At 48.3% G+C, this 23,179-nt stretch overlaps 1 pseudogene; it reads right to left on the bottom strand.

Moving 5' to 3' along the window:
- Positions 1 to 8,809: 8,809 nt before the first annotated feature.
- Positions 8,810 to 21,910, bottom strand: LOC147975536 (uncharacterized; annotated as a pseudogene).
- Positions 21,911 to 23,179: the final 1,269 nt, after the last annotated feature.

The raw sequence follows: 23,179 nt of genomic DNA, 5'->3' as shown, positions 1-23,179 counted from the left end.
ACACGGCGTCTTCATACATGTAAACCGAAGCTAATTTAAGTTGTCGAGTTGCAATCTTCAAGGTCTTTCGATGGTTCCCAATGACAAGTCCTTCAGTAGCCTTCTCGGATTTCACGCCTATATTTGCTGTATAAAGGGAAAGTCGACATTTAAAAAAAACTTTTTTTACTCACTTTGTTTTGTTCGGTGTTGCTTTTTGTGTGTCTCTGATATCTTTGCAGCCATGGTGAGACCCTTCATGATGTCATGGGACACATCCTGGTGTCAAACATCTACATCAACCTACAACATGGTCCTTTGGGGTCCGGTGATACAGATGCATCCATGACAACACCGACGACACCCCGGCAACCAATCTTCTACACCGACATGTACGATGGCCATTGGAAGATGACATGTGTACACTCGAGAAGGTGGTACCAATTTGTCTCCGCAAACTCCTTGATTATTCGTAAGGCCGACGATGTCCCAGCGCACCAACAGAATTGTCACACCATGGATGGTGTGACGGTTCGCTCAACGAAGGGGAGCTATCGACGGTCTACCGATGCGTCGCCTACATCAACACAAAGAGATCACGGGAGCAATGCAACGCGCTAATGCAGCCAGTGTGAATCTGTGAAACCATCCAATCGAGTCGGCTGGCACCGTAGCAGCTAGACGGTCGCGACAAGATTGGTAAAAAAATCATTTTGTTTTCAGGACAAGGCATGATGTTTCGCCATGGAACGAAGACGAGATAGAGTTTGCCTGATTAATCGGCATCGTGCCTATTATATGATCCAACGAGCACCCTAGAGAACACAGGTGTGGATGGACATGCCTACACTAATTTACATTACTACCAATCAATGATCTTCCGGACGACACTCAATATCATGAATCACGGGTCAATACCTCTCTAGGCTGCACACATGTTGATGCGCCAGTTTGTTACAAAAAATGTTTTTACCAAACTAAGTTCGATCACTTCATGCTCGAACTTTATTTGGTGAGGGGGCATTTGTTTGACGCAGTTTTTGTACTAAAGAAGAGAGGTTAAATAAGTACTAAAAAGATACGGATCAATTCCTTTTCCTCTCTCTATATCTCTCTCTTACGTGACTAATCCCTTAATTGTTATTATTTTTCTGAACAAAAGGAATTTTCAAGAGTGCAGGATACACAGGGAAGAGTATATGTACATACATGGTGCACTAGTGCATGCACAGACTAGTTAATCTCTTGATTCACCTTGTATGTGGTGCATGGCAATTTTGCCTACGTACATACATGCATGCATGAAGGTGGCAGTACGTACAATGGAAACATATGCCTCGGTTATACGTGGCGGCCATGACGACGGACATACAAATAAGCATACGAACACCCGCACATATGATGGATTGTTCGATATATGTTTGGGGTCTAGTTGTGCACTCGAAAGTGTCTCGGCTAGTGCAAGACAAGTTGAAGCTGTTACATTAAGCATTGGTGGAGTCCAATGAGGAACGAGCCGGAAGGACTGCAACATATACACCAGGGAGGCTGTGGTAAGCTAGCCTCATCATTGTTGGAAACTGATACAACGCAGCTCCGTGGCCAGTATGAAGCAAAGATGATGTGGAGCATCCCACGATCTTCTCCATGTACACTTTCATAGCAGCTCGAGTCCCAAGTAGACCTACCGGAATTAAGGTGAACCCGTTCTTCTTCCAGAATATCATGAATATCCATTAGACTTGCTTGCTACCTCACCAAAGTGCTCTATGTGTCCTTAGATAGGAAGACCGACGACCACAAGCTGGTGAGGAACACCCCAAATGAGTAGGAGAAGCACCACAAGGCCACGAGGAAGAAGGAGAAGCACAACAGGAGCTGGACAAGAAGTCTCAGGCGACCCAGTGCGCACGGGCCCCCGAGACCCCGTGTCCACGGGCTACACAGGGAGCTGGCGCTGGAGCACCTCGTGCGCACGGGCATGTACCGTGCCCGCGGGACCCCCGTGCGCATGGGCCCATCCGGATGGACGGCTGTGAGCTGCTGTTGGGCCTCCTCTTCGTCCCCTCCATCCACCTACCTATATATTCTGTACCTAGACTATTTGTTAGGGTTAGCAAAGTATATGTGATACATTTGTCAGCTTTGCTCCTTGTATCCCCTCCTCTTGGAGATCTAGACCCCTTTCGGGAACAATCCTTGGGATTATCAAGCCCTCCTCTTGGAGTAGATCAAGATCAAGTCCTCACCTAGTGGGAAGAACTTACCTAGTGCTATTTTCCTGGAATTGTTCATGTAATCTTGTGGATCTCATGTGTGCTACTCTAGTGGATGTGATATTTGGGTTTGTTTGAGTGTTTTGTGTCTTGTGCACTTGAGTGTTCTTCCTCTTTCCCCCTCCAAGTGTGAAAAGATCCCCTCCAGAGTTTTGCCCTACATCATCTTGGTATCATGAGCAAGGTTGATTCACATCTTGGAGTCCCATCCACCCACTTGCTAGCTTGATTTTGTTGTTTTTGTCCAAATTCGAAAATCTCCACCAAAAATAGCCCCAAAGTGTTTTGTGATTTGTTCGTTTGATGAGGTTTTGTTGTATTTGACCCATGAATTTGCTTGGTTTCAAATGGATCTAGCTTTCCCCTAACTTTTCCCCACCATCCATCCCCAAAATCTCTCCAATTTTGCCCAAGAAATCCTCATTTTCCACCCCGAAATGGCGAATTTTCTGCACACCCCGTGCCTACGGGCTCCCAGGACCGTGCCCACGGTCCCCCGCGTAGTCCCAGGTGACCCCGTGCCCTTGGTACGTGTACTGTGCGCATGAGACCCCGTGTCCACGGGCCTTGGACCCCGTGCGAACGGCCCTCCCAGAATCAGCCGCGTCCACTTTACGTTTTCGGCCATAACTTCCACATCCGGAGTCCAATTTTCAAGTTGTTTAGCTCGTTGAGTAGCTATTGACATCCCCCATCCACCTAGATAGGTTCCAACATCGTTTGACTCCATAAAGCTTTTGACATTTTTGCATGTTTGCCTAGGCCCTCCACCATATCATCCGCAAAACCACCATAGCCTTCCGCAACATTACCCTTTTTGCTCCATATAGCATTTGTCGTTGTTTGTGTGGTCACTTGAGTCTCCTAAGGGGTTTCAGCTACTTAGGGACGGTTTCTTCTTCATCAACCACCACCATCACTTCTGCATTGCCATCTCTGCTTCCACCATTTGACTTTCTTCCGTATGAGATTTTGAGTTTACGGTTTTTACCATTTCCTAAGGTGTTTCAGCTACTTAGGGACGTGTCTACATCATCTTGGTATCTACATCAAGACCACTGCCACTCATCATCGCCACGAGGTCGTCATCGACATCGACCACTTCACCATTTTGACACCCTAACCGTAAGCAAGAACGGTAACCTTTATATCATCTTGGTATTGTGGTATCCCATCATTGTACATTCTTGCCATTACATCGTTAACCTCTTAGCCCATTTTGCATCACTTGCCTATCGAGACTAGCCATTTGAGTATTGCCGGCAATGTTACTTGTGCACATTAGTGATCCGTACCTTCCATTGCGTACATATCATATTGGTATCATCTTGGTATCATATCATCTCGAGTCACAACATTGTTCCCGCATATACAAAATCGCTATCTTGGTTCGTGCATTTCGATAGTGGCCATATAAAAAAAAGAGAATAAGCTTTTAAGCAAAAACAGAGCAAAGAAGCTTGTAAGCAAGAGCCATAGCATCGCCATATTGCATACCATACTACCATATTGATCATCTTGGATCATCATATGCGAAACACAGGAACATCATACACATAACATACTTGGGATAGAAAGGTCGTACATTTTGCATCTTATAGGTTGTGCACAAGTGTCGTATCCGCCTATTGAGCAATCGTGCTAGCGTGTCTCTTGAGTTGTGCAACACGAGCATTTTCCGTGGATTCCACATTTTGTGCTCATTCCTTGGTTGCACAACCCGATTTATCTATCCGTGTGCGTGTTTCTGTGTGCCACATATTGCTATTGGTCTACTTGTTTCACTTGCGAATTTGTGAATCTTTTCTAGCATTATTGACTCTTGCTAATAATTTGCATCAAATTTTTGTGCCACTATCCTCACCGAGCTCCACCATAAGCTTCTACTTGTAGGTGTGAGAAACAAACCCGGTTCCAATTCTACTATTGTGCCATTACATTGAGTGACACTTGTTACATCCTCAGTCCACGAAAAAAGGTAACTTCGGTATTGTTCTCTCATTTTTCTACTCACTCCACTGGTTATGATGGATAGGCCAACTTCGTCGGTGAACCTGCTTTTCGAGGAGTAAGAAGGTGATGACGACTACACCACCAAAACGCCCATCTTCGGACCACAACGAGTAATGCGAGGCATTGAGCGACGCACCGTCGATATTCACTAATGTGAAGCACGGACAAGGGACTACATCGACACCAAGTTGGATGCACAATTGGATGACATCCAACACGTGTTGGCCAACTACAAGTCTTCTTCCCCTTCGTCATCTTCATGGCGGAGACGCTCAAGTAGCAAGTCTTCGTTATGGCCACGCGATGCAAGTACCACGCAGCACTGTCATCATCTTCGAGGCGACCACCAAGACCACGGACAAGACCATGAAGAGAGACCTTCGCGACGAGAGATGGCTTATCTACCACCCCCGTGCACACGGGCCTTGGACCCCATGCACACGGCCTCCAACGACCTCGTGCGCACAGGCCTTACATAACCACAACATCGACAACAAAGTTGTGGCCTCTTCAACAACTGTGGCATCTTCGCCAAGTGCTATCAAGGAATCTTCACCTTTGGACGTACGACATCTTCGCCTACTTCCCACGAGTACACCTACTTCGACATCATCAAGTCCAAGGCAATCACCCACGAGCGAGGGCGACACTTGCATCTTCGAAAGCCCCTCATGGAAGACGGTCGAGCATGGGAACTTCCCTTCGGTCATGGAGACGAGCTATGAGGTCCCACATTATATGGACTTCATATAAGACGATGATAAGCCAGTCGAGCAAGGGCCACCCCCATCGAAAATGGCAACGAGCGCGAACCTCTTGAACAACATGAAGATGCCGCCCCATTGGGACTCATAATCTGAGTCTAGCTACGACACCGCACATGAGACCTTATCTTTGGTCTTGGAGGAGAGTGATGATGTGCCATCTTCTGCCTTCATCCACGGCTACGACCATGACATGATTGAGCATGGAGACATTTGCACCTACATCTCTCCGACACCTACATATGACGAGATGCCCCATTTCCCATGTGAGGAGCGCCACCCCACCATGAGTTATATGAGTGACTCCACCATATGTGACATTGAGAGCATTTCCTATGAGAGGATGAGTGTGACCACCACTAGTCCCACACATGAGTTTATGCCACACATCCTATGTGAGGTTGAGAGCCATTTGAGTGACTCCACCAACCATATGAGTGAGAGCATCTTACCGGGAGTGAGTGAGCCACAACACTTAGTGAGTGAGGTAGTTGAGATGGCATGTGAGGCCACTATGATTTCTAACGACTTAACCTCTACTCCGAGTGTGCTTTCTTCTTTGGTGCTAGGTCTCCCACATGACGACATTCCTACCCTCGACGAGTCCATACCTCCAACGATGACGACGATGGCCATGGTGGACAATGATGCACCCCCACATGGTTCCATCATGATGAACATGACCACGACTCGGTCTTCGACACCTCACCTACACCACATGAGTGGAGCTCCAAAGGTAACATAGGTGATGGTGTTTATCTTGTCCCACTAGTGGACTATATTCACAATGATTGCTTGCATGATGTTGACACACCTATTACCATACTTCATGCTAGTGTGACTTCATCATGTCATGACTTACCTATTTATGAAGAATATTATGATGAGCATGTTGAGTTGCCTAGTTGTGATGCTATGCTCCATAGGATATCATGTGAAAATTCTTTTGGTCACATCATGTTTGACAATCCATTGAACTTTTCATATGCTATGCATGAGATATCCCATATTGCATCATTTCAATCTCAACATAGTAACTATGCTTGCCCCATTAAAATAAATCCCATTTGAACTTATGGCATAGATGACGAGATGATGGTCATTGGATTTTGTTTTTCATGTGATGATATTGCCATGCTTCCTTTACATGATTTGCACAATTCATCTACTATACCATGCCATGATCACATTGTTCCAAATATGCTTTGTTTTGGATGTTGTCAATATTCTCCAAAAGATGTTTCCATTAATGCTCATGAGGAGACCCCCATAGTTTCCTCATACATATTAGGAGATTTTGATGCATTCCATACTTTGCATGATTCTCATCATTGCTTGCACCATATGCATTCCACGCATAACAATGCTCTAGATATTTCCCATGATTCATTACACAACTTGAGTCTCCATTATGCTATACATAACAACAAACCCATGATGATGGATGACATGTTTCTCTATCATGCATCTCATTTATTTGAGCATTGGATATTTTATGCTAACCAACACAAGCACGTGCGCATCACGATGGATGATGTGTACATCTACCACGCACACACAATTTTCCCTTTGTTTTTGTTGTGTGTAGGTACTCATGTATACTCGTCAACCTCTCAATCCCAAGAGTTGATGAAACGAGCTCTTGAGAGCAACGACGATTTGGGATCCCGTGGATTGTCCTTCCTCCCATTCTCTTCGCACAATGACTACGCGCATCTCTTCTACTTGGCTCTCACACGGCCTTGGGTTATATATCACTTATTACGTTATGCCCATTTTCTCGTGTTCACTTTGCATCCTACGCCTCTTTCCATGCCTTTGCCATGCAATTGTGACCCTTGCTTGCACATACATGTGATTCACCATTATACTACTTCTATGTGTATTTGCATGCTTGGTGGAGATCCTTGTTGCTATTGCCATGTTTATCATGTGCCTCATGCTATTCATGCTTGTTGTGTGGGGAGAGTCAGGATGTCCCTTTGCTATTTACATATGGCATCTCGCCAATACAATGATGATACCTTCATCATATCTTGCTTTCATGCTTGTGCTATGTCATGCACATTTTATATGCCCACTATTAGCACCCATGACATGATTTCCATGATTACCTCTAGTATGTTGCATCTTTGCACTGCTAGCTTGTATAACTTGATGCATATCATTACTTGCGTGGTTGCATCACCCATGTTCCATTATTGCTCACTTTCTTGGGTTGATGGCATATATGTTCATGCCTCTCACTTTATTTGTCTTAATCATTGTCTCTTGTCTCCGTTAGTTGCATCATTGATATCAACTTGTAGTGAGTGCACCCATGTGATGCTTATCGATCTTGGAGACTTGGGCATATTACTTGTGATGCATGCTTGTTTGATTGAGCTTAATCTTTTTGGTTGTAGTTGCATCATATGATTTCATACCACACCACACCTTGTCCCTTCTTATGATGAGCATGATGCATATACTTGTTGGGCATTTCCCTTCCCAAATGATAGTCTTTGCGTTCATGCTAACCTCATGGTTTTTTCCAAGTGTTTGTCATGTTCTTCCTTTTTGAAGGTCTTGCAAGGTGGTGCCATCATGAACTATCATCGTCATGGGAAGGCAACACATTGCACGTCACCAACATCTTAGAGCACCTCACCGAGCGACAAGGCATCAATTCCTACCGTGTACATGGCGATATGGTTTACGATCCGAGGTCGGATCTCTCCCAAGGGGGAGGGGATGATGCGGAGCATCCCACGGTCATCTCCATGTACATCGTCATAGTAGCTCGAGTCCCAAGTAGACCTACCGGAATTAAGGTGAACCCGTTCTTCTTCAAGAATATCATGAATATCCGTTGGGCTTGCTTGCTACCTCACCAAAGTGCTCTATGTGTCCTTAGATACGAAGGCCGACAACCACAAGCTGGTGAAGAACACCCCAAAGGAGTAGGAGAAGCACCACAAGGCCACGAGGAAGAACAAGAAGCACAACAGGAGCTAGACAAGAAGTCCCAGGCGACCCCGTGTGCACGGGCCCCCGAGACCCCGTGTCCACGGGCTACACAGGGAGCTGGCGCTGGAGCACCCCGTGCGCATGGGCATGTACCGTGCCCACGGGACCCCCGTGTGCAAGGGCCCAACTTACCCCATGCGCACGGGCCCATTAGGATGGACGGCTGTGAGCTGTTGTTGGGCCCCCTCTTCGTCCCCTCCATCCACCTACCTATATATTCCGTACCTAGACCATTTGTTAGGGTTAGCAAAGTATATGTGAGACATTTGTGAGCTTTGCTCCTTGTATCCCCTTCTCTTAGAGATCTAGACCCGTTTTGGGAAGAATCCTTGGGATTATCAAGCCCTCCTCTTGGAGAAGATCAAGATCAAGACCTCACCTAGTGGGAAGAACTTACCTAGTGCTATTTTCCTTGAATTGTTCATGTAATCTTGTGGATCTCATGTGTGCTACTCTAGTGGATGTGATATTTGGGTTTGTTTGAGTGTTTTGTGTCTTGTGCTCTTGAGTGTTCTTCCTCTTTTCCCCCTCCAAGTGTGAAAAGATCCCCTCTAGGGTTTTGCCCTACAACAAGAGACCCAGCGAGTAAAAGTAAAAAAGGAGATATATCACAAAAGCTATCATTTTAGTGATCGATGATACTAAAGTTCACTGGGACTAATCAAACTTTTTATGGATGAGCTAAGACAAGTTATATTTAACTAATATAGAACCTATTTGAACTAAGTGCAGTTTTTGCAGAGCAGTCCATGATCGCTAGCCCCTCCCTCACTTAGGAGCTTTGTATGCTAGGATCGTCGCGATCTCCGGAAGTGTTCCGCTAATGGCCAGGATGGCAGCCGCCTCTGCACGGTGTCTTGTGTACGACTCGGCCACCTGTGACGAACTCCGAACTACATCCTCATGAGCCTCAAGATGGCGAGAGCTAGAAGTCATCATTTCAGCAAGGATGCCTGTGCGCTTTTCAGCCAGTGTCGCCATCTTCGTTTCCTTCTCGCAGAGGGACTTGTACTCCTCGGCAAGCTGCTGAATATTTGCCGGCAAGCATCTGATGTTCTTCAGCCAACTTATTTTGTCTGTTGCAGATGGAAACGAGGTCCGCAAGGCATTCCTCTAGGCACGACCCTTCCTTCTCGAGGTGGCGAAGTCCTTGAGTGATCCCCGCATGAGCTACATCGAGTTTCTCCAGCAGAGATGACACTTGCGCCGGCGCGGGTGCCGATGTGTGGGAAGTGGCAAGACAACCTTTTCCGCCCAGACGAGCCACCACTTCTTGAAGGTGGCGAATCAGAATCTTGAGGTCTGGCGGGACCTCGTTCGAATATGGGATCTTCCACATACTTAGCACAGATTCTATTCTCACTATGGTTAGCTCCTCATTGATCGACTGCTCCCTAAGCGCCTCTTGTATATCTTTGAGTCCAATTGAGATGTACTTTGTTGCTATTCCGGGTGGGAGAACAAGGCTTGGCGTTGAGATGTTATCAGTTGGAGGGACTTTGAGCTTCTCAAGCAGAGTGTTTTCTCCAACAAGGATATTCTGGTGTTGGTCAATTAATACACGGAGCTCCTTTTCCTTAGGGGAATAAAAGCCTACTAGATTAGTTGATTTGCTGGAGACATCTAGAAAGGCGACTGAGGGAGTCCTGGATTAGGGGGTCTCCGGACAGCCGGACTATCTCCATTGGCCGGACTGTTAGACTATGAAGATACAAGATTGAAGACTTCGTCTCGTGTCTGGATGGGACTCTACTTGGCGTGGAAGGCAAGCTAGGCAATACGGATATGGATATCTCCTCCTTTGTAACTGACCTTGTGTAACCCTAACCCTCTCCGGTGTCTATATAAACCGAAGGGTTTTAGTCCGTAGGACAACAACCACAACATACAATCATACCATAGGCTAGCTTCTAGGGTTTAGCCTCTCTGATCTCGTGGTAGATCTACTCTTGTACTACCCATAAAGAGGGCTCGAACCTGGGTAAAACATCGTGTCCCCTGCCTCCTATTACCATCCGGCCTAGACGCACAGTTCGGGACCCCTTACCCGAGATCTACCGGTTTTGGCACTGACATTGGTGCTTTCATTGAGAGTTCCTCTGTGTCGTCGCCGTTAGGCTTGATGGCTCCTACTATCATTGATAGCGATGCAGTCCAGGGTGAGACTTTTTTCCCCGGACAGATCTTCTTATTCAGCGGCTTTGCACTTCGGGCTAATTCGCTTGGCTATCTGGAGCAGATTGAAAGCTACGCCGCTGGCCATCAGGTAAGATTTGGAAGTTTGAACTACACGGCCGACATCCGCGGAGACTTGATCTTCGACGGATTCGAGCCACAGCCAGTCGCGCCGCACTGTCACAATGGGTATGACCTAGCTCTGCCGCGGAACAGTACCCCAGAGGCCGCGCCCGCATCAGCTCCGAAGCTTAGCTCGGAGCCAACTGCGCCAGTCAAGGACGGGTGGTTAGACACCACCTCAGGGGCTGCAGTCTCAACGGCGATCGAGCCGAACACCAGCCTAACCCTCTGCGCAGCCCGTGACTCCAAGGTGCCGGACTCTTTTCCGGACTCCGAACCATCCGCGCCCCTGCCAATTGAATCCGATTGGGTGTCGATCATGGAATTCACCGCCGCGGATATCTTTCAGCACTCGCCCTTCGGCAACATTCTAAATTCACTAAGGTCTCTCTCTTTGTCAGGAGAGCCTGGCCAGATTATGGCCAACAGGATTGGGATGCGGACGACGAAGAAATAAGACGCCCACCCACCACCCACTTCACAGCCACTATCGACAATTTAACCGACATGCTCGACTTCGACTCCGAAGACATCGACGGTATGGACGATGATGTAGGAGATGAACATGAACCAGCACCTATAGGGCACTGGAAAGCCACCTCGTCATATGACATATACATGGTGGATACACCCAAAGAAGGCAATGGGGACGGGATAGCGGAGGATGACCCCTCCAAGAAGCAACCCAAACGCCGATGTCAGCGGCGCCGCTCTAAGTCCCGCCAAAGCAAAAGTGGTGATACCGGCACATGAGATAATAACACTCCAGATAGTGCCGAAGACAACAACAAACCCCTCCAGCAAGATTTAGAGCAGGAGGATGGAGGAACCAGCTCTCCTGAGAGAGCGGCAGACGGATAGGAGGAGGATGACAATCACATACCCCCCTCCAAAGACGAGGCAAGCCTCGACGACGATGAATTCGCCATACCAGAGGATCCCGTTGAACAAGAGCGCTTCAAGCGCCGGCTTATGGCCGCGGCAAATAGCCTGAAGAAAAAGCAGCAGCAGCTTCGAGCTGATAAAGGTCAGCTAGCTGATAGATGGACTGAAGTCCTCGCGGTCGAGGAATATAAACTCGAGCGCCCCTCCAAGAGTTACCCAAGGCGTAGGTTACTACCCCGACTAGAGGAAGAAGCGTATGATACGGCTAATCGGCCACCTCGTGGCCGCGATTGAGAGGCATTCCAACCAAAAGCTCAGCCTCCACCCCAACACCATTCAAATAAAAAGGCATGGGGAGATACGCCAGACCTGCGAGACATATTGGAGGACAAGGCAAGGCATACAAGATCGATCTACGGATCATGAGGGCGCACCACTCTGCGACACGACAAACGTCATGTCGGATACAGTAAAAGCAAATCTGGCCGGGCCGAACACAGCGGGAAAGACCCATTCGAGTTGTGTCGCGATATAGCCCAATACAGAGGCGCCACACACCCCTTATGCTTCACAAACGAAGTAATGGAACATCAATTACTAGAAGGTTTCAAACCTGTAAATATTGAATCATACGACGGCACAACAGATCCCGCAGTATGGATTGAGGATTTCCTCCTCCACATCCACATGGCCCGCGGCGATGACTTACACGCCATCAAATACCTCCCACTAAAGCTCAAAGGACCAGTGCAGCATTGGCTTAATAGCTTGCAAGCGGACTCCATTAGCTGTTTGGAAGATCACGAAGCCGCATTCCTCGACAACTTTCAGGGCACTTATGTGCGACCACCATACACCGATGATTTGAGCCACATAATTCAGCAACCAGAAGAGTCGGCCAGGCAATTCTGGACTCAGTTCCTTACAAAGAAAAATCAAATCATCGACTGTCCGGATGCGGAGGCCTTAGCGGCTTTCAAGCACAACATCTGAGACGAGTGCCTAGGCCGGCACCTTGGTCAGGAAAAGCCGAAATCTATGGCATCTCTCATGACGCTCATGACCCGCTTTTGTGCAGTAGAAGATAGCTGGCTGGCTCGCAGTAATAACATATCAAAGAACCATGGTACCTCAGATACCAAGGACGGCAATAGCAGGTCACGTTGCAACAAGCATAAGCGCCGCATTAATAGCGAAAATACTGAGGATACGGCAGTCAATGCCAGATTCAAAGGCTCTAAACCCGGTCAGCAGAAAAAGCCATTCAAACAAAGTACGCCGGGTCCGTCCAACTTGGACTGTATACTCGATCGCTCGTGTCAAATACACGGTACCCTAGACAGGCCAGCCAATCATATCAACATGGATTGTTGGGTGTTAAAGCAGGTCGGCAAGTTAATTGCCGAAAACAAGGACAAGGGGCCGCATAGCGATGACGAGGAGGAGCCCCGGCAGCCGCACACTAGAGGACATAAGAGGTTTCCCCCGCAAGTGCGGACGGTGAATATGATATACGCAACTCACATCCCCAAGAGGGAGCGGAAGCGTGCGCTCAGGGACGTATATGCGTTGGAGCCAGTCGCCCCAAAGTTCAACCCTTGGTCCTCCTGTCTGATCACCTTCGATCGCAAGGACCACCCCACTAGTATCCGTCATGGCGGATTCGCCGCACTGGTCCTAGACCCAATCATTGACGGATTTCACCTCACTCGAGTCCTTATGGACGGCGGCAGCAGCCTGAACCTGCTTTTATCAGGACACAGTGTGCAAAATGGGTATAGAGCCCTCAAGGATCAAACCCACAAAAACGACCCTTAAGGGCGTCATTCCAGGTGTAGAGGCCCATTGCACAGGCTCAATTACACTGGAAGTGGTCTTCGGATCCCCGGATAACTTCCGAAGTGAAGAGTTAATCTTCGATATAGTCCCGTTCCGCAGTGGTTATCACGCACTGCTTGGGTGAAACGTATTTGCTAGATTCAATGTGGTACTGCATTATGCATACCTCAAGCTCAATATGCCAGGACCTCGCGGAGTTATTACAGTCAATGGAAACACAGAGCGCTCTCTCCGAATAGAGGAACACACAGCAGCCCTCGCAGTAGAAACGCAAAGCAGCCTCTCAAGGCAATCAACCAGTTCGGCGCTTCACAGCCCGGAGACCTTCAAGCGCGCTCGGGGCAATCGGCAAATAGACCGCCTGGCACGATCTGAGCTCGCGTAGCAATACGACGGCCACCCCAATCCCAGCCCAACGGCGAAACTCGCGCTGCGCGTATATAATTACGCATTAAAAATACCATGGGCATATGTGGGGAGGGGGGCACAACTGCGGCACGCCCCAAGACGTGGCCTAAACCGCACTAGGGGCTTCCCGTTCGGTTATTTTTCTTTTTCTTTCAGAACCTTAATCTTTGGAAACACTATCCGGCAGCACTATTGCCGAACACATGATGCAGCAACCAAGGAGGCAGACAGCTATGTTATACCATGGAATTCCCAGGTTTATTACAGTAACGAGTGAAATATTCAATTTAATATCATTCCTCAGCTTGCCCTTGGAAGGGACATACTCCTACTCTTTGCTTATCGCACTATCTGTATCACTCTGCTTTAACGCAATTTTTTAATAAACAATGCATGACATTACGGCTATTATTGCATTCTTGTTATATATATATATATATATATCTATGTGTTCATTAATGACGCCTTGCAACCGTACACTATGGTACGGCCAATACACCAGGGGCTTACGTACCCCACAATGCGGTGTGAAAAGTCCGAGCACTTTCACAAGTGCGGCACCCCGAACTTATAGCATTATATGCATCAGCTCCGAATCATGTCTTTGGTCAAATGTTGGGTTTGCCCGGCTCCTATGTTTTGGTACCTTACGTTCCACTCTATCGGCTAAGGTAGAGCTAGGAGAACTACTGCGATTGTGCCCCGGTTCTGCTGGGTTCAGCACCTCAGTAGAGAAAGCTAAAACTTACTGTCATGATAAGGCGAGAGACTGGTCGCTGTTCGGCGAGGTTTTCAAGTCCCTAAAGACTTATGCCGATTAGAGCGAGGGGCCGGCCCTGTCCGTCTTAAAGGCGTGTATCGCGCCCCGAATTCGGCCTCCCGAATACCAGGGGCATCGCTGAAATTTAAAATTATAGAATTCTATGGCTAAGTGAGAGCGATAAAGCATTATTAGTCCGGTTTCCTTGTTCGCTGTGCGGAGCACCTCCCTCGAAGGACCCAAACATGGGAACAAGAGTGCTCAGGTTTATCCCGAACACCCCAGCACTCGTGGCATGGGGGCAGAAGCTCAGGACTAGCCATCTCTCAGATTGGATAAACAGCCAAACAGAAGGTAATATTTTAAATTCCAACAAGCGTTGCATAGAGCATATGAAACAAGTTTTCATACCTACAGGATAAAATGAGCAAGTCTCATTCAAATATTACATCTTTTGAACACTCGTCCGCGATGAGACGGGCACCCGGCAGAACACCCTCGTAGTACATCTCAGGGTGGCGGTGCTCCTTGCCCTCCGGCGGCCCCTCCTTGATCAGCTTCACGGCGTCTAGCTTGACCCACTACAATTTCACACGGGCGAAAGCCCGGCGTGCACCTTCAATGCAGACAGATCGCTTGACGACCTCCAGCCGCGGGCAGGCATCGACAAGCCGCCTCACCAGGCCAAATAAGCTGTTCGGAAGGGCGTCGCCAGGCCACAGCCGGACTATAAAGCTCTTCATGGCCTGATCGGCCGCCTTATGTAGCTCGACCATCTGCTTTAGCTGGTCGCTCATTGGCACCGGGTGTTCGGCCTCAGCATACTGAGACTAGAACAGCTTCTCGGTCGAGCTTCCGTCCTCGGCTTGGTAAAATTGTGCGGCATCGGACACACTGCGGGGCAAATCTGCGAATGCTCCTGAAGAGCTCCGTATCCGGGTAAGTAATCGGTAATTTACTTTTACATGCTTGCTTTGCATATAGAAAGCCTTACCCGCCGCTATCTTCTTCATCGCGTCGATCTCTTGGAGGGCCTTTTGGGCTTCGGCCTTGGCACTTTTTACACTCTCGAGGCCCGCGGCAAGCTCAGACTCCCGCATCTTGGAGTCAAGCTCCAATGCCTCGTGCTTCGCCACAAGAGCCTGGAGCTCTTGCTGCACCTCGCCCACCCGAGCCTCGTGCTTCTCTCGCTCGGTGCTCTCCTTGGCCACTTTATCTTCGGCCTTGGTTAGTGCTTGCTTCAGGGCCGCCACCTCGATCGTGGCCCCGGGCAAACATACGATGATCCTGTCATTTTGCAATCGCGTCCTCTTTTATATATACATAAGACAGGGTATTACTTACCCTTGTTCTCCTCGAGCTGCCTCTTGGCAAGGCCAAGCTCTTTCCTGGACCCCTCGAGGTCCTGCTTCAGTACGGCGACCTCCGAAGTTAGTGCGGCGGACGCCAGCAGCGAAGCCTGCATATGCATATTGACACACTTATATTAGACTCCTGCGATATTATTTGATCCTCTGTTCGGCTTTTCTTTGTGAACAACGAACAAAGCTTCAGGGGCTACTGTCTATGCGGTAATATTTCTACTACATTTTAAAACACTTACCTCGAAGCCTGTTAGAAGGCTGGCACAGGCTTCAGTCAATCCGCTCTTGGCGGACTGAACCTTCTGGATCACCGCACTCATGATAGTGCGGTGCTCCTCGTCGATGGAAGCGCTGTGAAGCGCTTCCAGGAGATTGTCCGGCGCCTCTGGATGGACAGAGGTCACTGGCACAGGCATCTTGCCCCTCTTAGAATGAGGCCGCTTGCCCGAGCCTGGAACCGCTGGAGGTTCCGGCGAGGTGTTCGACTAAGGGCCGAGCTCGGAGCTCTCAGGGGCCCCGTCCCCTCGGCTCCCGGAGTCCGGAAGGTCACCTTGAGGCGCCTCCAGGACTGTCTCCCCTCGATCTGGTGCCTCTTGAGACAACACCTCGGCGTCGTCGGTAGGATGAGGGGAGGTGGCGGTCGGGACTGGATCGCTATCCATGTCCGACAAGCCCAAGGAGCCATCCGATGATACATCGATACTGGCTCATGGCAGCCTGCATAATTGCGCTCGGCGTTAGGGAAAGCAGTGCGACAAAGGAATCCTATGAGTTACTCTGGTATCCGAATACTTACGATCTCCCCGGGGGCTTGACCCTGGGCAACCACTCGCCTTCGCCTTCATCGGTGGCGGTGGAACAGTCCAGAAGGAGAGTCCTTCCCTTCTTGGGCCCTCCGGCCTCCCCAGTTGGGGTGGCCTTCCTTTTCTTTTTTTCCCCCGCCTAGAGGGGGAGCATCTTCTTCTTCCTCCTTGTCTTCGAGGGTGGAGTTTGCCGCAGAGTTATCGGACGATGAGTCCGATAACACCTGGCGCCGGGAACTCTTTCGGGTTCCCTTGGCCTTCTTGGTCTTCTCCGGCACCTTGTAAGGAGCCAAAGTCAGCATCTCCGTCAGGAGAGCGCGCGCAGTATCTTCGGGAAAAGGGGCCGGACAGTCGATCTGCCCCGACATCTCCACCTAGTCCTGTCAAAGGCCTAGAGATTAGACCCCGCTCATAATTAAGCTAGGGAAAATAAATGTCTTACGGGACGTATTGAACTCACCGAACGCGCTAGGAGCTTTGCGCTTAGTCTACGATCCTCGGCGAGAGAAGGAGGGACCTCGGCGCCCTTGAACAGCACCTTCCAGACGTCCTTGTGCGTTGTATCAAAGAGCTCGCTCAGAGTCTGGTGTTGGGCCGGGTCGAACTCCCATAACGTAAAATCCCGTTGCTGACACGGGAGGATCCAGCGGATGAGCATAACTTGGACTATGTTGACAAGCTTGAGCTTCTTGCTTGCCATACTCCGGATACATTTCTGGAGTCCGTCCAGCTCCACCGATGAACCCCACGATAGACCCTTCTCTTTCCAGGAAGTGAGCCGTGTAGGGAATCCGGATCAAAACTTGGGGGCTGCCGCCCATTTGGCGTCGCGCGGCTCAGTGATGTAGATCCACGCCGACTGCCATCCCTTTATTGTCTCCACGGAGGAGCCTTCGAGCCATATGACGTTGGGCATCTTGCCCACCATGGCTCCGCCGCATTATGCTTGTTGGCCTCGTACCACCTTCGGCTTGATATTGAAGGTCTTTAACCACAGGCCGAAGTGGGGCCAGATGTGGAGGAAAGCCTCACACACGACGATCAACGCCAAAATGTTGAGGATGAAGTTCGGGGCCAGATCATGAAAGTCCAGCCAGTAGTAGAACATGAGACCACGGACGAAAGGATCGAGGGGAAACCCTAGTCCATGGAGGAAGTGGTGACAGAAAACTACCCGCTCGTGAGGTTCCGGGGTAGGGACGATCTGCCCCGCGGCGGGCAGCCGATGCGCGATGTTCGCAGCTAGGTATCCGACTCCGCGCAGCTTCTTGATGTCTCCCTCCGTGATGGAGGAGCCATCCACCTGCCTCCCGCTCCGGACCTGATTGCAGAAGGTTGAGGTAGGAAGTGCGTACTTGGGAGCTAGAGCTCCAGTGTGCGAAAACGGATGAGTAAGGGAGGAAGAAGGCATGGATAGAAAGGTGAATCCTTATCCCTTTATATGGACGGACGAAACTAAGCGTCCCTACTTGCTTGGTAAAACTCGCTTATCCCCAAGCGCCGCAATTGATGGCGCGGTTGGGTTACCCACGCCCGTATTGATGAGAATCCCGTAACAAGGGGACACGATCTCTGCTTTGACAAGACGTGTCGAAAAACTGCCTTACGTTACGTGCGGGGCTGGTTAAAAGAAACAGTTCGAATAATCACCGGGCCATGACGTAACGTCATGCTGCCAAAACAAGTAAGAAAATCAGATCTGCAAAAATATTATTCTCTCTACGGTGGAATGTGGAACTTATTTTGCAGTGTCAAACACTATCCTCGTATTCAAATTCTTCTGTGATGAATTCGGAGAAGGAACCCGGCTTGCAATGCTGACGACAATACTGCGCGCCGGACTCATCGTCATTGAAGCCTGGTTCAGGGGCTACTGAGGGAATCCTGGATTAGGGGGCCTCCGGACAGCCGGACTATCTCCATTGGCTGGACTGTTAGACTATGAAGATACAAGATTGAAGACTTCGTCTCGTGTCCAGATGGGACTCTACTTGGCGTGGAAGGCAAGCAAGGCAATACGGATATGGATATCTCCTCCTTTGTAACCGACCTTTTGTAACCCTAACCCTCTCCGGTGTCTATATAAACCGAAGGGTTTTAGTCCGTAGGACAATAACCACAACATACAATCATACCATAGGCTAGCTTCTAGGGTTTAGCCTCTCTGATCTCGTGGTAGATCTACTGTTGTACTACCCATACCATCAATATAAATCAAGCAGGACGTAGGGTTTTACCTCCATCAAGAGGGCCCGAACCTGGGTAAAACATTGTGTCCCCTACCTCCTGTTACCATCCGGCCTAGACGCACAGTTCGGGACCCCCTACCCGAGATCCACCGGTTTTGACACCGACAGCGACAAAAAGAGAAAGAGTCAAGAAAGCATGAAAAGAAAATTCATGCAAATGTGGCAGGGGTACTATACACGTACCGCAAGCAGACGACCTTGGCTTCTTTGCAGTTATACCAACATCCTTGTCATTGATAGCTCCCGATGACTGATTTTTGTCCACTTCGGGGGTGCCTATTGATGTGGTTAAAGAAGCGGGCTTTGTCACCAGGGAGGTGGGTTTTATGACGAGATCACTCCCTGCCACAGTTGAATAATTTGCAGCTGGATCACTCACTGCTGGGGGCGTGTGCTTCGCCACCGAACTGGACTTGGCTGGAGGTGCGGATTTGGTGGCCGGCTCATCTTGGTCCATGTTTTCCATCACCTCGTCTAAGAGTTGCTCCATACCGCGGCTCATAGGCACGAACGTCGACATGTCGTCAAGCTTGTCCTGCATGCATACAAGATATACGTAGAAGTAAGGAAAGAATACATTCATGCGAGCTCTGTTGCTTTATTATTTTCTTTACCTCCAGGTTCCCTAGTGGTGGAGGGCCGGCATCAAGGGAGATGGATGTCTCATCAGAATTCTTTGAGTTGTGGTTCGGGTAGCTATGCGTAGTCCGTGGCGCTGTGCTATGCGACCTTAGTACAAGCGGCGGGGCACTAGGCAACCGCGGTGACCAGCGTGTCTACTCCACGCCCTTGTAATGGTTTCCCAGCTTGCTTGGAGGTGGTGGACGAGTTGAGTCACCTTTGTTGTTCCTGCTACCGCTCATTGAGACTTCAACATCTCTCGATCCATAATTCTTGAACTTGTCGCCCCCTCCCATGGTGTCCTGATGATACGCGAGACACAACAAATACAAAGTTAGCAGGAGATAAAAGATGCAAGTGTATCTACTGGGCATGCACACAGAACACGCAAAGTCAAGGCGGGGCATTAGCTTTAGAGAAGAGGTAATGAAGGCGTACTTTTTTCTCTTCAGACCGGATGTGTTGTGGGCGATGGTCAAACTTGTGTGCTCTTGGACGCCACCCAGGTTCTCATCTTTATAGTAGCTTGCATGACACATACATGGGAAGACCTGTGTAAGAGTCTTGATCGGACCGACTGGGAGCTCTGGATTATGTCGAGGATGTTGCTTCCTTATACGAAAAGTTGAAGTAAAATTGCCTTCTATGGATCCATGCGATGTGCCTGAGATTGAATACTTCATGGACAATTTAACGATTATTTTTGAGATTGTTTTTTCCGGCATAGGTAATGTACTTAAGATTGAGCTTATTATCATATGTACGTAGCTTTTGCATGCTCGTTCAAAAAGAAGGGTTTTTGCACATACGTGACAAGCTTTCCTTGCACTTGGTATTTATACACTGTATGTACGTATTCAGGTATCTCGGCCGGCCGGCAAGGTCGCGTGTATATACCCGCAATACTCAAACCAAGCATGTACGTGTACCTGTACATTAGCACACACCTATACTAGCTGGTCTTCGGTTACCTTTTTGCATACACACGTAACATAGCGTACATGCATGTATTTTTGGTAGATTATACGCGGCAACCATGTACGCAAGATGGTTTCCTTTCTTTTTGCAGGCTCAGACAGAAAAGGTGCTAGCAGAAGGAAGGTGTAGAAGCGGCATTAAGATTTACTTAGCTCACGGAGGAGCAATAAACAATCGGCGAGTCACCAAAATTTGGAAACAAGTACAAAAGGAAAGATGACCTGCGGAACAAAGCAAGAGTACGGTTCAAGAAATCTGATTCGTCCCTTGTCACGTTTCCTCTCTTCTGCACCAGCCGGACGCCTATATACAGAGGCAAAGTCTCAACATTGAGGGGGTGACACGCAGCAAACCCACGAGAGAAATCTCACAACATCTCTGATGAGGACATCACTAACAAAGTTACACCCACAACCCCTAGTGATACATATACAGTACCAATTACTAGAGCTCGCGCACGCCAATTAATTTACTAGGTACTTTTGCTTCTTGTTAGTGATTCTAATGATCGTGAGAATATGATGCTGCCTAAATTGGATACATTTGTCTTGCTTACAAATGAAGGGCCTATCTTGGACAAGAAGGATGATCATTGGAGTAAGATCAATCATGGAGATGATGGCATGCGCAAGGGGAACAAGAACGGAGTTACAAGTGATGATTTAAGGACTTTGAAGCCACCATAATGACTGCGTGAAGCCTTGGACGAAATATACAAGATGCCACTTCATAAATTTCGTCCAGAAACTATTATAGGTGCTGCGTCACCTTATTATTGGGCCAGGCCCATGTAATTTCGAAATACTTGAGTATAGGCTATTTTTAGAGTCCGTATGTGTGGGGAGACAAGAGTTAGGGTTTATTTCGGACCCCTCCTCCAAGGGCCACAAAATTCCCCCCTCCTCCTCCATATATACAGCCCTTGGGGCATCGTTTAAACTTTGGGTTTTGTTTAGATTAAAGTTCGCCATAGCTGCAACTTCGCGTACTTCGTTTGTGTTCAACGACCAGACAAAGGCATCACACAACCCCACCTTGATCAATAAAGCTTTCCTCTTATATTTGCAATATCCAAGTTGCAATCTTACTTTCTTGCTTGATCGTGCTCCGGCATGGTCAATAACCTCTTAGAGTTGGTTTAGCGATTGCTAAGGCACAACGTCCTCGCACGTTCGTAGTCGGATCGTCAAAGTTGACCTCCTCCAAAACGATAGCCACCATCTCATCGAAATATGGGACACCTTTGCCTCTATCAAGTGGTATCAGATTTTCACATTGCTCGGTGAGATTTTATAGTTTTTTCGTAGTTTAGATCGTGTCTATTCTTCATACCTATAGTCCACGAAAAAGCCAAAAAAAAAATAGGGTTAGTTCAGCCTATCCGAACCAATCTGAGCGTTTGCATAATCTTTTCTGTATTTTCTTTGTTGAATTTGCTGTTGCATCGTCGTGTCAAGTTGCTCGTCTTAGCATCTAGTCCTTTAGAGTTTCGAGTTCTGTTCAAAGGTTTTCATGTTACCGCTGCCATATATCACCACTGCATCATCATCATCGCTGCTGCCGTATACCACCACCGCACTAACTTCATCGCCGCTGCCATATACCACCACCACATATTCACCGCCAATTCGAGTCCATATACGCCACCACCTATCCGCCTCCATCACGCCAATCCGAGTCCACCTGCAACATATATCCGCCACCAGTCCGAGTTCCACCAGATTCATCTCCGCCACCAGTCCTAGTCCAAGTCCAATATTTTGTTACTCTGCTTTGGATTTCCAGATCACGCCATATTCTGAGTCGTGACATAGTAGGATTCCCGAACTTCCATGTTCCCGCAGTAGAAAAATAGTTCCAGTTTAAAAAAACTACTCTGGAAAATTCTGGCTAGGCAGTTTTTAGACCATTTGTAGATTTTTCAAAAAAAATTGTTGCGGAGCAAAAAAAGAGAGGAAAAAAGTCCAAAAAAGGAAAAAAATAGAAGAAGAAAATTCAGAGTGTGCTCCTCCCTTTTTTACATGCAGCGCCGTGATTTTGTTCGTGTTCAAGGCTCGCAACACTAGCACAGTCTCACCTACAACCAGCATAGTATCGTCGTTGAGCATTTATTCAACGTTGCATCTCTGAATTGATTATTGCTGACCCTTTTTGCTACCATATTATAATCCTTCCCATCTCCACATATATCTAAGTCGTGCATTTGACTCTCCCTGGTAATCGCTCTATCCAAGTTTTTAAAGTTTTGACTACGATGGTTGCTGATCACCACCTGTTGCTGGGTAAGAACTGGTAAGAATTTGAGATTTGCTTGACGGATTTGTGACGCCCCACCACCACCATTTTCTAGTAGTCTGTAGGATCATATTCTTGTGTGTTTCAATTGCTGCTAACCATAGAAGGATCACAAGTCGATGAGACTGACTGGGAGAACATGACGAATAAGGAGTTGCATGATAAATTTCAGCAAATGATGACTGAACAGGTGGAAGATGTGCTGAACAATTTTGAAGAGGCCTTGGATAAGATAATTGGCTTTGAGAAGACGTTCGAAACAAAGCTCGATAAAAAATTTAATGAACTGCTTGCGCGTCTTCCACAACTACCACCGGTTGCACCTGCCGCACCTCTGCAACCACAACAACAACAACAACAACAACAACAACGACGACGACGACGACGACTACCTCCACGTCGTGAAACAACCCTCCGCTGAGCGAGCCGTGTCCCTCTTGAGCCTGGCCAAACTATTGGTGCTACTGTTGATACTTATGTGGCTCCTGCTGCTGATGAGGAGGAGGATGATTTTGTGGGACATTAAGAGGATGAGGTTGATCAAAATCAAAACTACGTGCAACCACCAGAACCACAACCACCAGGTCGTCCACATGCAAATAATGGAAATGGTAGGTGATGTAGGGTGGAACCCTAGA

The sequence above is a fragment of the Triticum urartu genome, chromosome 4A (assembly GCF_056163025.1).
Source record: "Triticum urartu cultivar PI428250 chromosome 4A, HENAU_Tu73, whole genome shotgun sequence".
NCBI classification, from domain to species: Eukaryota; Viridiplantae; Streptophyta; class Magnoliopsida; order Poales; family Poaceae; genus Triticum; species Triticum urartu.
This window is presented reverse-complemented; position numbering and strand designations above follow the sequence as displayed.